The sequence below is a fragment of the Lathyrus oleraceus genome, chromosome 7 (genome assembly GCF_024323335.1).
Source record: "Lathyrus oleraceus cultivar Zhongwan6 chromosome 7, CAAS_Psat_ZW6_1.0, whole genome shotgun sequence".
Classification (NCBI taxonomy): domain Eukaryota; kingdom Viridiplantae; phylum Streptophyta; class Magnoliopsida; order Fabales; family Fabaceae; genus Lathyrus; species Lathyrus oleraceus.
The window spans coordinates 302,747,918-302,756,940 of record NC_066585.1 but is presented as its reverse complement, the minus strand read 5'-3'; positions in this window follow the sequence as shown (position 1 = coordinate 302,756,940).

The window sequence follows — 9,023 nt, the reverse complement described above, 5'->3', positions numbered from 1 at the left end:
GGTCTTTGATGGATCTTCTAATGCATTGGGCCATGGTGTTGGGGTTGTACTCATTTCTCCCGAGGGTTACCATACGCCTTTCACGGCTAGACTATGTTTTCATTGTACCAACAATATGGCTGAGTATGAAGCGTGTATTTTTGGACTCAAAGCTGCTATAGATTGGCGAATCAAGTTTTTGAGTGTATACGGAGATTCGGCCTTGGTAATCAGTCAGATCAAAGGAGAATGGGATACTAAACATCCAAATCTCATCCCTTATCGAGAGCAGGTAATGACATTAATCCCATACTTTGAAGAGATCACATTCGAACATATCCCACGAGAAGAGAACCAGTTGGCAGACGCATTAGCTACCATGTCATCTATGTTCAGGGTCAGATGGGGCAATGAAGCTCCCAGGATTACCATTGGACGGTTAGATGAACCAGCATACTGTTATGAACTTAACACTGAGAAGGTACCGGAGAAACCTTGGTTCCACGACATAAGAAGATATTTGGAAGCTCAGGAATACCCTGAAGGGGCATCCATCAATGACAGAAAATTCCTGAGGAAGTTCTCCGCTAAATTCTTTCTGAGTAACGGAGTATTATACAAACGTAATCATGATTCGACTTTGCTTCGCTGTGTGGATAAGAAGGAAGCGGAAAGGATTATGGAAGACATGCATGACGGTATTTTTGGGACTCATTCTAGCGGACATACAATGGCCAAGAAGATTCTGAGGTCAGGGTATTATTGGTCTACCATGGAAGCTGATTACCACCATCACTCCAGAACCTGTCACAAGTGTCAGATCTATGCGGATAAAGTACATGTGCCTCCTGCTCCATTAAACGTGTTGACAGCACCTTGGCCCTTTGCAATGTGGGGCATTGATATGATTGGGGAGATTAAACCTACTGCTTCTAATGGACATCGCTTCATCCTTGTCGCTATTGATTACTTTACCAAGTGGGTCGAGGCCGCCTCATTTGCTTCTGTCACCAAGAATGTGGTGGCACGGTTCATCAAGAATAGTCTTATTTGTCGATATGGCATCCCTGAAAGAATTATCACTGACAATGGTACTAATCTGAACAACAAGATGATTACTGAACTCTGCACGCAGTTCAAAATTAAACACCATAACTCCTCTCCGTACCGGCCAAAGATGAATGGCGCCGTAGAGGCTGCTAATAAGAACATCAAAAAGATCATACAAAAGATGACAGTAACGTACAAAGACTGGCATGAGATGTTACCGTTTGCTCTCCATGGTTATCGCACTTCAGTACGCACTTCGACAGGGGCAACTCCTTTCTCTTTAGTCTATGGAACGGAAGCCGTTTTACCAGTGGAAGTCCAGATTCCCTCTCTAAGAATCATGAAAGAGGCAGGCTTAGATGAAGATGAATGGATTCAGACACGACTCGATCAGATAAATTTGATTGATGAAGAGAGACTTGCGGCTGTTTGTCATGGGCAGATATATCAGAAGCGCATGACCCAGGCATTTAACAAAAGAGTCAAGAGACAAGTGTATCAAATTGGTGACTTGGTGATCAAGCGTATCATTCTGTCCCAAGGTGATCCCAGAGGCAAATGGGCTCCCACGTACGAAGGGCCATTTGTAGTTAAGAAGGTATTCTCTGGTGGAGCCATGATACTTGCTACAATGGATGGCGAAGACTTCCCGCATCCTGTGAACGCGGACATAGTTAAAAAATATTACGCATAAAAGAGACCCGCTAGGTCGACGTACCTAGGCAAAAGTAAAGGCATCCCGGCGAACCAAAAGGGTTCGGGCAAAAATTAGGGATAAACATATAAAGACGTACACCCGGCAAGTCGAAAACCTGAAAAGGCGGCTTGAGCAAGAAAGGGTATCCCGGTGGACTGAAAACCTGAGAAGGCGGTCCAGGCAAAAGTTAGGGATTAAAGCGTATGACTATGTCCCGTTCTCAGTCAACTTTCATCCAAGTTCAAGGGACTAACCAAGCCAATCACTTCTATCCGACAGTAGGGGATGAGATGCTTGAAGACATAATGGCAGTAGTAGACTTAAAATCAATAGGACTTTTTCTGCATAGCTTTCTCTTTGTTTTTGACAATTTCCTCTTACTAGGATTTCTGTCTCCTTGTACACAATTTGCCTGTTTATAGGCCTCCTTTCAAAATCAATACAACCTTCTTTCAAAAAAAAGATACTTTTGTTTTTACTTTTTCTGTTTTGGTTGCGTAAATGTCCATTGATTTAATTTGAATTAATATGTGCATTTGAATATGACCAATGTTTACCAAAATACATGCATAGAATAGCAATAGCAATTACTACCTTACTTCAGGATCAAGGAAAAGGTCTAATCATGCTTCCAATGAATCCACTACCAATTCTCTTCCCCCCAGCAAGCCTGTTTTTTTCCCCAGAAGAAGTTGGCAGTATTCCCCGGCACAGCCAGCTATTCCCCAACAGAGGTCGGCATCATCAGACAGATTGATCATCTCATCCATCCCCAGCCAGGCTCTGTTGAATATCTCTACCATCAGACAGAAATCAGAACCCCTAGCCGAGAAAGGGTCCTCAACACGAATATCTCCAATCAGTAGATGGGGATTTATTTTCCCCAGTAGAGTCCCCAAGCAGAACTTCTCATACGCATAACTCATTCATTGCATCATTTCACAGCATACGCATGCATACAACATTCGCATTTATTTTCGAAAGCATAAAACATCTCATGCATCATGACATGGCATAAAGCTAACTTTTCTTTGCAGGTTAATTATCCTCCTGATATAGTCAAAATAAAAGGCTCATCCAGGCAGACGCCTTTATCAATCATAGACAAGATTCAGATACATATTCCAGATGCAATTCATGGGAACATTCATTCTGACAACACTTCGATATCCTCCTAGCGATGGCATCTTTAAGCCCATCCCAGACATTTATTGCAAGTACAACGTATACAGATACAGCCTAACATACGGTTCGTTCTGATTCAGCTCAACATCTGACTCTCAACAACTCCAATACGGTCTAACGTACGACCCATTTGGACCTCCAGCTCAGATACGATCTAACGTACGATCCGGTCTGATCTTCAACAACTCAAGTATGGTTTAATGTACGACCAAGTTAAACCTCCATCTTCTCAGGTGCTACCTTCAGACAGGTACATTCCTGAATGGTAGTCGAGTATACGGCTACTCCCTTTCTCAGGTGCTACCTTCGGACAGGTACATTCCTGAATGGTAGTCGAGTATACGGCTACTCCCTTTCTCAGGTGCTACCTTCGGACAGGTACATTCCTGAATTGTAGTCTAGTATATGGCTACTCCCTTTCTCAGATGCTACCTTCGGACAGGTACATTTCTGAATGGTAGTCTAGTATACGGCTACTCCCTTTCTCAGGTGCTACCTTCGGACAGGTACATTCCTGAATGGTAGTCTAGTATACGGCTACTCCCTTTCTCAGGTGCTACCTTCGGACAGGTACATTCCTGAATGGTAGTCTAGTATACGACTACTCCCGTTTCAGCAGCTTCAGCCTAACGTACGGCTCATTCTGCAACTCAGATACGATTTAGCGTACGATCCATTCTGATCTTTCATCCCCAGCAAAGTCATCTGCCTAATGAACAACTCCCTCTGGTATTCAGACACGGTCTAACGTATGGTCCATTCTGATCCCTTATCCCCAGCAGTATAGTATACTCTGACTCCCCAACGAAGTCAACAGCATAATGGATGGTTCACTATACGGTCTGATGTATGACCCGGTGTGGCACCCATGTCTCTAGATATCGTCTAACGTACGACACAATCTGGAAATCTCCTCAGCAAGTTTCTTGGGTGGCATCTTTAAGCCCATCCCCGTCAAGACAAATGAACAAGTGCAAATTTTTGGGGCATTCTAAGTGTTCAATAATCTTTCACCTCCAGACCACGAACGGCACCTACCATTCTACTCTCTCGGTTCAAGAATATTGAACAGGGGCAGCTGTCATACCCCAAAATTTGCCCGTTGGTATTACAAAGCATTTTCCAAGACCCCCCGACTTATTCTGCAAGGCACCGACATCAAGCCCAGCTCACAACAGGCCCAATCCAAAAGGGGCCCAAAATAGCTTGCTCGCTAGGCGAGCAATCCCTTCGCCTAGCGAATGCTTCGTCATGACACTCGCCCAGCGAAGCGTCAGATCCAGGAAAAGGCCCAGACCTAGTTTGCTCGCTAGGCGAGCAATTCCTTCGCCTAGCGAAGCTTGCGAAGTTTGAGATTTTTGGACCTCATTTTAAGCCCATTAGGTCACCACTACCTCTGCTATAAATACATGCTCCACTGCCACGGAAAAAACACACACAGACGGACGAAGACGGACGGAAACACGCATCCAGAGGGAGAAACACAGAAACCCTGCTGATCCAAAGAATTCAGAAGGCGGAAACCCTGAAGGCCGCTTACTCGCTCCGAAGCTACCGCCGTCCAACTCAATCCGGCTCGCCAATTCAAGGGTACAACTTGATTTGCAAACAGGTTAGCCTCACTATTATTCGCTTTAGCTTCTTAATTGGCATATTCTTAATTGGCATACGATTATCATTTGGTGTCCTTATTTTGCATGTGGTATCACTTTAGTATTTTAATTTGCATGTGATATCGTTTTGTATTTTCAATTGGCATATGGTACCACTTCATGTTCTTAATTTGTGGATTATAATTGAATTCATAAACATTTTGAAGTCTTGCATGAGAATTTAAATGTGTTTGCCTATTGTGAAACTGAACCATATAATGGTATGTTGGAGGCCATAAGCCATGCTGCAGGTTGAGGTCATAATGTTCTCAAATTTCAAACCCGTGGCCGCTCGCTAGCTCATCGCTAGGCGAGCCCGCAGCGAGCCTTCGCTGAGCCTTCGCTAGGCGAAGCAGAGGCGACCGGGCCATGGGCTGCTTTGCTTTTTGCTGCCTATTTCATGTTTACCTAATGATGATTCTGCATTATTTGACCTAAAGTTCCTGGCTGCTATATTTATCTTATGATGCAATTTCCAATTGTATTTTATGCTTTAATCCGTGTGTTCATGGTAAAGGTTAGCATACTTCCGAAGAAATAGCCGGCTGATACTCCGCTTTGTGCATGGGAAGCCTTCATGGAGGGGGATCCTAAATCATTTCACTTTAATGTGAAGATCCATATTGATTGCCTAATTAATTTTACTATATTAATTTTTAATGTAATGTGGATTTTAATGTATCGATTTAATGCGGTATCACCATAATTACCTAATGAACCTAAAACATGGACTTTAAATAAATGATATTGGACCTCTCTTTATTACCCCACGATTATATAATACGGTCATGTCCCGCGAATATGGGGATATCCTTAGTAAAGACCCTTCGGTAAAATCATCATAGTCCCTCGGATGTTGCCTTCGAAAATACGATATTGTCCCTCGATGACCCTTCGGTATAGCCTACGGTTAAATGATGATAGTCCCTTCGAATGCTAAGGTATCCTCACAACTGTTGCCTTCAATGACCAGCCGATGACCCTACGATGACCCTTCTACATCCCCAGGATAAAACTACTTACTTCTCAATAGTAAGGACAGTTTTACCCTCATAAGGATAGGAAATGCCCGGAAAGACCTCGGACAGGTGTAACCTTAATTGCTCATTCATAATAAAAAATACTTTTCACACCTCACACCTTTCAAACATCTTTTTTGGAAAATCACCACTTAGCATACATCCGTACTAGGATCATTGCCAAGTTATATTTTTCTAAACTACTTTTAAAAAAAAAAAAAAAAAAACTAAATGAGATAACCACTTTGTATACATTCATGCAAGAATCATTACAAAGTTAAATTCTCATTTTTCAAAACATTTTCTACACATTTCTCAACCACCTTTTTCAAACAAAGAAAACATAAATGATTGAGTAATTAAGAGCCCATGGATAACCATGGATACAAAGGGTGCTAATACCTTCCCTTTGTATAAAGTACCTCCCGAACCTAAGAATTTAAAATTAAGGTCTTTCCTGTTCTTTTCCACCTTTCCTTAAGGGATAAAAGAAAAGTCGGTGGCGACTCTTGCTATCCGCGACATTGCGATAAAAAGCAAAATACCCCAAGTCAGTTCACCGTATGACAAGGAGGAAGTCACTTGAGTTCCAAGAGGGAGATCATGTGTTTCTTCGTGTTACTCCGATAACTGGTGTTGGTCGAGCTTTGAAGTCGAAGAAGTTGACACCTCGATTTATTGGTCCTTATCAGATTTTGGAGAGGATAGGGGAAGTAGCCTATCGTGTCGCTTTACCGCCGTCGCTTGCGAATTTGCATGAGGTTTTTCATGTGTCTCAGTTGAGGAGGTACATTCATGATCCGTCGCATGTAGTCCAAGTAGATGATGTGCAGGTGAGAGATAACCTGACTGTTGAAACATCACCTATGAGGATCGAGGATCGAGAGTTGAAGCAGTTGCGGGGTAAAGAGATTGCCTTGGTGAAGGTAGCTTGGGGAGGACCAGCAGGTGGCAATGTGACTTGGGAACTTGAGAGCCAGATGAAGGAGTCTTATCCGGAGTTGTTCGCTTGAGGTATGTTTTCGAGGACGAAAACTCTTTTAGTGGGGGAGAGTTGTAACACCCCAATTAAAATAAGATAATTATTTAATTTAAATTAATATTTTATTTATTAATTTAATTGAATAATTGGAAGTTTGGATTATTATTATTATTATTTTGGAATAATCATGATTGGGTTATTATTTTATTGGAATAAAATAAGTTGGAATAATAAAAAGTCCCATTTTTTGGTAAAAAGGTTATTTTCACGTGAAAAGAGAAAAGAGGCAGAAAAGGGAAAAGGGCAAAAAGCCAAAGAACGAAGGTTGAAGGAAGGGAAAGCTTGAAGCTAACGGAAGTGCCGGATTAACTCAGGTAAGGGGGGTTTATCATCGGTTAAAGGGCATTATGTGATAATATGTACTGGGTAGTGATAACCATTGTTTTACCTCTGATTAGATTGATGCATGAGGAATTTGTGAACTTTTTGGATAAACGAAATTGGGGTATAATTGAGAAAGAATTCGTAGGAATTAGATGTAAAAGTGTCAGATTTTGTGTAATCGAATAAGATATGAATTGTGTTGAAAATATGAACGATTTCTGTGTAGAAATTGGACTGTGGAAGGTTGGATTGGGTAGATCTCGTAGCAGAGAAAGCCATTGCAGATCTGAGAGTTCTGGTTTCTGGTCATACGCGTATGGCACTAGGCAATACGCGTATGAGATGGCTGGTACGCGTATGGCACTAGGCAATACGCATATGAGAGGGCTGGTACGCGTATGGCACTAGGCAATACGCGTATGGATGAGGAAGATGATGTTTTGAACGTGTTTTGGTCTCTGTTGGTACGCGTATGAGGATGTGATACGCGTAGCATACGCGTATGGGCGTGGGCATTACGCGTATGGACTTGGTCAGGAATGGGCCATACGCGTATGGACATAGGCGATACGCGTATGGGCAGAATTGTGATTTTTCTGTGCTGTTGTTGTGCAGTTTTTGGTTGTTTAGGCTGAGTGATGTACTTAGCTGATGTATGATGTAGCAGGGATCATTTCCCGTTGTTTTGAGTAGTATAGGTATTAGTAGAATGTGCTAATACTGTATTTGATTATGTGGCATGATGTGATATGCTTTTGGTGATAAAATGTATTAATGATGTGTGATGATAAGCATGATTGCTGTGAATGTATCAGTTATGTATGCATTTGTGAACAGACTGTTTTATGGCTCAGAGTGTGAGCTTATGTCTATTCTTGAATTGTTGTTGTTGTTGTTGTATTGCTAGGTGATTAGCATGCTTATTCTAGCCTTTGGGGCTGTAGCTAATTCCCATGGTGAGGAATTAGTGAGTGAACCATGGTGGGTTTGTTGTTGATGTTTGCATACTAGATGATTAGTGTGCATAGTCTAGCCTTCGGGGCTGTAGCTAATTCCCATGGTGAGGAATTAGTGAGTGAGTCACTAGGTCTCAAATGAGTGGGACTAGTGAGCTTAGTAGCCGTATCTGGAGGGATCGGTGAGCTTGAACTGTATGTTCAAGAATAGTCGGTACCGCATATGTTGAGTCTCATTGCATAATGAATGTATGGCATATAATATGAATGGATGTATTCCAGTATTATATGGTTATTATGTGTTGTGTTGTTGATGTTTGAGTTAGTACTGCCGTTGCTGAGTGTGTAGTCTGGTTAGGGTGAATAAATGCGTATTTACTTAACATTACATAATGTTGTATAATGCTTATTATATTGATTGAGGAACTCACCCTTACATCTATTTTTCAGGTAACGAGCAGTGAGTTGAGTAGAAGCTAGTGCTATGGAGTCTAGTGTCGTCCTTAGTGGGTCATGCTCTGGTAGATGTAACATCGGGAGGGAATGTTTGACTATGTTTTCATTTAGTTGTTGATTCAACTCTACATGTAATGTAGTACATGATTTGAATGTCGATGTTTTGTACCCGCTGCGAATTATGCAAAAGAGTCTTATTTTGATTTAATAAATGAGCATGACAGGATATTTTGATATTTGTTGTGAAATGATTGTGTGACACCCTTCGGGGCATAATTACTCTGATTGATATGTTATTATTTTAATTAAATATTTTGGGGTATTTAGAAGGGTGTTACATCTGGCATGTTAAAGTTACAGATCATGACTCTCACTCGACCAAGCGTATGATCTTGGAGTGGGTTCGACTTGCTATCATGCATAACAAAAATATATACCAATTTCAGATGAAAAATTGTTAGTCAATACATATATAAAATTATTAGCTGAAAGATGATTAAATTGTGTAAGCACTACTACAAAAAGTATATTCCACCACGGTTGGAATTATGATTTTATCACGGGTGATGATTTGTGGTAACAAAGGGTGAGATAGTAAGTGAGCTACTTACCACCACAGACTATTGGTTGTGGTAATAAACTGGTGGATTTCATACCTAGCGA